We start from the raw sequence: 8,951 nt of genomic DNA, 5'->3' as shown, positions 1-8,951 counted from the left end.
TTTTCTCCGCCGCGGCCCATCGTCACGGCACTTGGCGTAGGACGAAACAGTCCGACTGAAAAAGAAAAAAAAGTTTAAAAAACCAGACAAAAGCACACAGCGCTTTAAGCCAAATGGTAAACCAGTCAAATAAGTGCACTCTGTCTCATTAATGAGCTGCACAGAAAGAATAAAACTTTACATTTACTATTGAGAGGCTCCAGTGGACTATCGGGTTAAAGCCCTCTCTGTGAGTCCCATGGCCTTGGTCACATGCCATGTTTGCATTTAATTGGTTACACGCAGCCCTTTTTACGAATTTCTGCACTGCAACATCACAGGGATGAAACGTTGCTGAATTTGGCCTCTTCATACCCAACACAGATTTATTGCAAACACAGAGGGTGAATAAATGTTTAAACAGCTGGAAATACCTCCAAAAGGAGATTTTATACAATGACAATACCGACATATAGCAAAAATACAGCATCAGTGAAGTTACTGGTTAGCTGGCATGCTCCGTACATATTACCTAAGAGTAAGGCCCTTTGTGGGGTCTCTCCAAAAAAATAACCACCTGACTTGAGATATTTATTACCAACTTATTTGAAAACTTATTTCACAAAGTCACTTATGCACCATCTAACCTCATTTATATGCACTGAATTTTAATGGCTATGCAATAAATGACCGAACCTGAATCATTTTGGACTTCTGGCTTATCTTCCTATGTGCTTAATTTTCATTTTAATTTTCCTCCTCTGTTGCAACACTACAGTTCCTCTAGTTTCCATGACAAAACCAGCTGACAGTGATTGCAAATGAAGTCCTCCTGCTCATTTTCCTACAGAGATCCAGCCAGTCAGAAAACCACCCTCTGCTTTAGCCACATGCTTACATTCCAGTTAAATTTGCAAATGCTATTCCTGGTACTGTCCAGAAATAAATATGTTTTTTAAATATTAAAATAGTCATCCTTTGTTCTGAAATAAATTATAATATGTCATAATCTTCCAAAAGAAGATATAACTTGATACGATCTGGTGAAATGAATGGGTAAACAGATATATGAACCAAACAATCACTGAATGCAGATCTATAGGGGGAAACTCATAAATATGCTGTAGTATTTCACAGATCATTAGGGAATTTGGAACTAACTACTGAAATGGCTATTCAGCTGTCCCAGGGAGGCCACAGTGAGGTCATTGTCAAAAATATATGTAATAAGTGTGTGTTTTCGTCACGTGTTGCAACAGGTCAGAGTGTGACCACAGTTACAGGCCTTCAAACACACCAGAGTGCCTCAATTTTCATACAGATCCCTCAGAGACTGTCTCAGGGCCTGTAACTTCACATAAAGTCACTGTGACATTTTAACTTGTTCCACAAAAAGAATTGATCTGCCAGGCAAGATCAAAACAATGGTAATATTCAAAAAAAAAAACAGTAAAGATAACAATGACCGTAATTATATGTTCTTGAGAGGCGAAACATGTCATATTATGACATGGACTAAAAGATCAGAATCTTGTCAGCCTTGAGCGAAAACGTCTGAGCCGAGGGTGTGTCGCTTCTTTCAGCTGTAGCACCCTGCTGTAGGCCTGTGAAACCAGATTCTGTTTGTACAGGTTTAAGGCTGAGCAAAGAAACTAAAGCTTAAAAAGTTCAGAATGTCATGCTTTGAGAAGACATAGATTATGTTGATGAAAGAAGACATTTTTCCAAAGGGGAAAAAACTGAAGTAATAACAGAAAATTCTGTCTCTGAAAGGTAAGGAGCTTTCGAGACTTATATAGGCTTGTGGTAGGGGGATTAGATACTTTTATTAGCTTATATTTACACCCCTCTGAATGGTTTCCAAACCTTCATGGCCCCAACATAGTCCGTTGGGTTCCTGTGGTGTAAGACTTGAATGCTCCTGCAGTTATATTACATTTAAAAAAAGTCAAATTTAGGTTAGAAAAACATTTGCTTGCTCCCTCACCTGCACTGAAAAATAGGTGGCCACAGTCGGCTGAAAAATGTTGCCCACAGTTTAGCATAACCCAGTTAGGTCATGCACCCACAGCGCCAGGCCTGGACAACTCAGGCTTTTAGAATGCAGTTGGCACAGTGGGGAGTGGGAGCACGGTCAGGGACCAGGCAGTGCCTGTCTGTGAATCAGCGGGTCTTTGCAACGTGTGAAGAGTCTTTATATGCCATCCAGTCGCTGCCACTGCGACTCTGAATGCCAGACAGCTGGGGGGAGGGGGGGGGGGGCGGTCAGCTCTGCAGCTGTGGTTTTTACACCCAGCTATTCTCTGTTCTTTGAAGGATGTGTGGTATGCCATGGTGTCTGTGTTACTTTATATGCAAACATTTATTTTTATCCAAGATAGTGACACACAAATGCAGCCACACCAGGCTAATGAGTTTATGGTTTTGCCAGCTCTTTCCCAGATCTCTGATATGGGCCTCCAGAGATCCGTCCTCAGCAGCACATAAAATATGTCTGACATGTTATAGCAAGGGCCAAACCACAAGAAGATCCAGCCACCCGGCCACAGAAGCCTGTCCTTATACACAGAGTCACAGAGCTGCTTCTCCATACACACAGAGTCACAGAGCAGCCTCTCCTTATACAGAGAGTCACAGAGCAGCCTCTCCTTATACAGAGAGTCATAGAGCAGCCTCTTCTTATACACAGAGTCATAGAGCAGCCTCTCCTTATACACAGAGTCATAGAGCAGCCTCTCCTTATACACAGAGTCATAGAGCAGCTTCTCCTTACACACAGAGTCACAGAGCAGTTTCCCTCTACACACTGAACAAAGATACTTTGCCATGGATGCGTATGTCTCCAATGAAGGTCTTTCTCAAAAAAACAACCGCAAATACATCTCCATTTGCAAGGCAGTAGTAGTTCAGAAATGATGTAAAGGCCTTTATTCAATGCACAAGAACAAATCAAAACTGTCCTGGACCTACACATTGCAGCTGTTGAAACCTCTGTCAGAGTACAAAGGGCAGAGCATGAAATACACTTCTATAGCTACATGTTCCTATTGGAAACACGTGTTATCATTCAATCAGATAATGTAAATGGCATGGAATGTGAGATATAGTTGACCTTTTTCAGAATTCATTCACAGGAGGCATATAAAGGTAAGGTAATTGATTTTCATTTAATTTTCTCCTCAGATCAAAGGCTTGTTTCCCCGTCTTGCTCTTGGTGTTTCTTCAGCATGATCAGAGAGGAGGGGGGAGTGTTGGGGGAGGCAAACCCACTGCCGACACACTGTGTTCTCCCTGCCGGGAACACAAAGAGGGGAACAGAGATGTACCTGGCAGAACAAAAACACTCAGGTGTCTCATCTCTCCAGGTGTGTCAGACCTGTCAATCCGTTGCCCTCAGAGAGCGCAGGGCCTCTTTGATGTGATGCGTTGCGGCGGTTTCCGCCGGCCGACCGGCAGCCAGCCGTGCGGGCGTTCCGGGCTCTGCCCCTGCGAACACCTCTCTGCTCCCCACACCGGGACTGATGACCGGTTTGCTGCTGGGATGGTGACAGATCGACAGGTCCTTGTTTACAGCTGAGCAGTTGCACCACACATCTGACGAAACTCTGACATCACCTCAGCGGGCAGGTTTCAGACGGCTTCTCCTGCGGCCTTCCTCTGACGGGGCCCTCGGTGGCCGTCATGAGAAGGATAGGTAGGGGTGCCCAGAATCACATATTACAGCCGGATCAGAACAGCGAGCCAAGCCCAGGCAAGACAAACTCAGCGTAGACCCCCTGGCTAAGATCACCTTATCCAGGGGAGAGAGAGAGAGAGAGAGAGAGAGAGAGAGAGAGAGAGAGAGAGAGAGAGAGAGAGAGAGAGAGAGAGAGAGAGAGAGAGAGAGAGAGAGGGAGACAGAGAGAGAGACAGAGAGAGACAGAGAGAGAGAGAGAGAGAGAGAGAGAGAGAGAGAGAGAGAGAGAGAGAGCTAGAGAGAGAGAGAGAGAGAGAGAGAGAGAGAGCTAGAGAGAGAGAGACAGAGAGAGACAGAGAGAGAGAGCTAGAGAGACAGAGAGAGAGAGAGAGAGAGAGAGAGAGAGAGAGAGAGAGAGAGAGAGAGAGAGACAGAGAGAGAGAGAGAGAGAGAGAGAGAGAGAGAGAGAGAGAGAGAGAGAGAGAGCTAGAGAGAGAGAGACAGAGAGAGACAGAGAGAGAGAGCTAGAGAGACAGAGAGAGAGAGAGAGAGAGAGAGAGACAGAGAGAGAGAGAGAGAGAGAGAGAGAGAGAGAGAGAGAGAGAGAGAGAGAGAGAGACAGAGAGAGAGAGAGAGAGAGAGAGAGAGAGAGAGAGAGAGAGAGAGAGAGAGAGAGAGAGCTAGAGAGAGAGAGAGAGAGAGAGAGAGACAAAGTGAGATGTGGGGGGGAGGGGGGGTCGGTAGCTATCTGTGCATGTGTGTGCATGTGCGGTGATTACTACCACCCGAAGATAACATCAGTGTATTATTCTGCTCCCAGGCAGGACTAGAGCCATAATATATTTTCCTGCAGAAAACATGCTCACTTAGAGAGCACTCTGCCTCTTTATACCTTCGCATTCTCATCTCCTGAAGCATCAACAAAGGCCTGTCACAGACCTTTTCAGCTGCACCTCAGGAGGATCAAAGGGATTAACGCAGAAGTACACCGACTCACTCAACCTCCCAGAGAAATCAACATGCTTTTTCCTCACCACCACGTGAACTTCAGTCAGCCGTGCCTAAATATAGCAACATGAAAGCACATCGCTGGGTATTAACTGGGTTTAATGCACTCAAAATAATCTTCAAGTCAGGTATTGTGAAGTCAGATTTCATTCACTGTCTTCTCTCTGCAACTTGTCTGACTCCGCAGTTGGACTCTCTGCTGCCACCCACTGGTGGAATGAGTAGCAGCGCTGAGGCCATCTTCTTTTGCCCTGCACACTGCAGTGTGTGTGATGTTGGGGATAAGAAACAGCTCTTCTCCCATTTTTCAGGAGACCAGAGGTTTCTTGAGCTGGGAGAAGGTACACTCTTCCCCTCAGACAAGTTAGGAAACGAAGGTATTCACGTCATGACACTTCACATACAAACATGATCAAGCCATGAAGGCTTGGTACCATGATCTATATGCATATGTTCTACAGAAAAGATGGAACATTGTATTTATGTTTTGGCAGGCCATTCTGCATCCAGTTGAAAATGCTTTGCAGCAAAGATGCCCTTTAAATATACTGTGACTTCCTTCACCATCTACCCAAGGCTTCATTTCCTGGCATTGTTTTGTGGCTCCTCCAGAACAGCGAGTGGGGTGGGGAAAGATGAATGATTTGGACCCCACACTTAACAGCAGCGTCGGAAAATTTCCAGCCGACTATGTCAAGCTGTAGTAGGACTGTGTGGGCCCTCTCTGTGTGCATAGTCTTTGTGATTTTTCTTTCTGCCATCCCACATTCATGTCTTAATTCTGGCCTGGGGGGTAACGCGATGTCACCAGGGCTGGTTCCTCCCCCAAGGTGAAGCCCTCACAGTGGCTGAGTGTGCTGGTGTGGGGAGTGTGTGGATCCGAGAGACCTAAACTGTGACCGGAAAGCACAGTTTCAGCCTTGATTTAGCCCTACACCAGCCTGTGATGAATTTGCTATGATTACTGTCAAAGCTCAACACGTGCACACTCTTACAGATCCTCTAAAAGATCCATCGTCAGGTGTGTTGGATACATACCTGCGATGCCAGTTGCCTTTGATAGCATGTATGAGCTTTGATTTCATTTTCCAGACAGTTCAGATAAGAATCTTACTAAAATCACATTCAGTGCCAAGGTTTCAGAACCCATGAATACAAAGATGGCCAGCAGCCAAGACATAATGACCATTCCACAAAATAACAATTTCCAGATCCTCTTTCCTGTGGAACTGAAGTAACAAATATCTAAGAGCCGAGGAATAATAAAGACACAACAGCAGAAATACATCAGCACCAGGCACAAAATACATCTTGAGCAGGTGGAGGATGAGGAGCTGATTGAGTTTTGAGGAAGTGACACATAACACAGCTCTTTTGACTCCCTACTTGTGTGGCATGTGCTAGCCTGGAATTCAGTGTTTCTGTGACAGCAGATTTATACAGTGTGACAGGTGCACTGCCAGTATACATTTACATTCAAATATACTGTGTGCTACCTGCTTTAATAGAACAGGGAATTATTTTTTATTTCATTTTGTAAAATCACTTTTAATGGTCTCAAGTGCTCAGCAATATGATGATTTTCTGCGTAACTGCTGTTCAGTACAAAATTAGAATCCATTTGTGTAAGGAATCGTAAGCCTGCTTCCCCACAGCAAAATATTTAAGCAACTTTTTCATGATGTTCTTCTCATAAGGGTGTGGGTGAAAAGGCGAAGTGCCATAATTTTTTGTTATTCATTAAACTGTAGACATGTACATTTGTTTTTAGTACATTTCTGTCTGGTCTGTTTTGTCTTTAAACTAGTGTTATCTTTAAAATATGCTGGAAATATTCTCTTCTTTATGCTGGCCTCCACAAAATCGAAACATGTGGGATAAGACATTTCTCGTTGGGGGGTGGTAGCTGTGGTGGGGGTGAGGGTGGGGAGTCTCACTTGCTATCTTAGCTTCCTTTATTTGTTTAAATTTTATATTTAAATGATAATTACTGCAGTTCCTTGGGCCTCTGGCTTCCTTTTTTCAGCCATGGTTGTTTCCCTTTACTCAGCATGACCAAGCAATAGAGAACAGGGGATACATTTTGTCTGCCACTCGCTGCGAGCCTTTGCCCTCGGTCCTCTTTCACTATTGGTCAGTGAAAGGACACTAAAAGGCACAACAGCATAATTTTTGATAAACACAAAATCCTGGGCAGACCAGAGAGGGCAAATGAAATCACAGTGAGGAAAGACATTATTATTCTAGAAAAACAGCCCCCGTGCGACTCCTACCCTCCCGAAACAGGGAGAAATTTGCAGAGCTACCATGAGGAACTCATGGTGTGGGCACAGTTCCAGCCACCACATGAATGGAAAAAGTGCACTTTGCCAGTGATACCTGACCTTTCTGCAAGACCGGACAGATCCCACAACTAAGTAATTCTTCCATCAAGTCCAAGAGCTTTGTTTTAACATTTTCACTTAGTGAGGGCCAAAGCAGTCAGTGGTTCACTGGGCGAAATGTAACGTGGACTCTTCCGCACTGAGGCTAGACTTCCTCTGTTTGTGAAGCAGTCCTCCGGACAGCTCGACACCGGCTGTCCAACGACAGCACTGACATCCCTTACCAGGACAGCAGCTGCTTGTCTATTTTCATCCTACAATTACACAGAAGAAACTTCCCCACCATAATTTGCTCTCGCTAAGTTGGTCAGCTGAATATGTATGAAGGCTGAAATTAAGTTGTAAGATTCCTACTTGTTGAATGAATGAAATAATATCTGATAATTATTTCAAATGATGTCATCCAATTGATTTTTCGATAATGTATGATTAAAACAATCTTGTCTTTCTCTTCCAAGCTCTGATTCTGATCTGACACTCTTAACTTTTAGACAAGGGACTCCACCCTATTTTGAAAAGTAAAATGAAATAACTTAAATAAATTTAGCCTTATGTTAATAATCAACAAGGTGATTTATGAGCATCACCATCGTCTTAAACCTTAGTGTTGGTTTCCATATTTTTTGCAGCTAATTAATCTATAAATCAATACCGGCACATAGGGCCTTTGCAGTGTTGTTACTTTATTTGGAAAAAAAAGCATATGCAGACAGCTTTTTCTGATCAACAGGAAGCTGTAGGCACAGACATCACCAAAACCCCAGACATGCAGGTTCTCACACTGCATGATGCGGGTAGAACTCATCGGAGCAACTGAAACACTACAAGTTATGCCACGCTCACCGCCTGGCTGGCCACTCTCACTTCCTGCCAAACTCTAGCGCTAACAGGAAGTATATGGTGAGCCAAGGTTTTGACAAACCATGCAAATTTCAATCTGCTTTTTGTATATTTATCAGTCACTTAAAGGAAGAACTGAGCACAGTAAAATGTATCCTTTTCATACTCAGGGCTTTTGAACTAGGCCTCTTTTTCTCTCGGCTTGCTTTTTCTCCTTGATGGAATTTCCCTTTGCATCTTGCTTTATCCTTCCTGTTGCAGAAATATGTACAAAACCACTTTGCAGAATGCAAATGAAAATTGTACTGATGTACGTTTGGAACATCTGCCATGAATGTCACAGGAAATGCCACAGTCTGTGGGTTTCTGCTCTGCTGTCATGGAAGGACACACTCTGCCAGAGTCACGCTGACACCTGTGCGTAAAAATGAGCACCTGAGGTTAACGCCTCTCTAGATTCTATACTGTTCTAGAATAAGGCTATTTAATTCCTCAAAGAGCGGGCAAGCCAGCGGCCTAGCTCAGCAAAGTGAGCTGCTGAGACATTCAGAGGGAAGGTCCCACAAGGACAGAGCACACTCCCACACCCTGAGACTGAAGGCATCGCATTGATCGATCAGTCTTCTTCCATCATGTGAGCTCCACGATGTTAAAGAGGCAGTCCGGATTTCACAAAAAAAAAAAAAAAGTTTCAATTCTGGTTTGGACAGCAAACAAGAAATGTTTGGAAGAACCGTTGTTACGCACACAGTGCATGTGGGCTGGTCTAGCTGGATCAATGAGATATTTGACAGGCTAATTTTCTATTGATCGAGTGCTTTTACTCTCTGTCAAGGTCTCGGGGTTGCGGTGGCTACAGTCTGTTCTCATCATAAAATGCTCTCACGCTCGTGAAATGAACTCTCCTGGAAAGGAGGTGATTAATCTCGCAGCAGTGTATATGTGAGTCACTTTGTGAAAACGCATTATGAATTTTTATCTTCACAGTGCGTCGCACAACCTATTTACATACTCACACAACATACATAGTAATCTCAACCACCTCAACATAATGTCTATTGAAT

Source organism: Megalops cyprinoides, chromosome 23 (assembly GCF_013368585.1).
Source record: "Megalops cyprinoides isolate fMegCyp1 chromosome 23, fMegCyp1.pri, whole genome shotgun sequence".
NCBI lineage: Eukaryota > Metazoa > Chordata > Actinopteri > Elopiformes > Megalopidae > Megalops > Megalops cyprinoides.
This window is presented reverse-complemented; position numbering follows the sequence as displayed.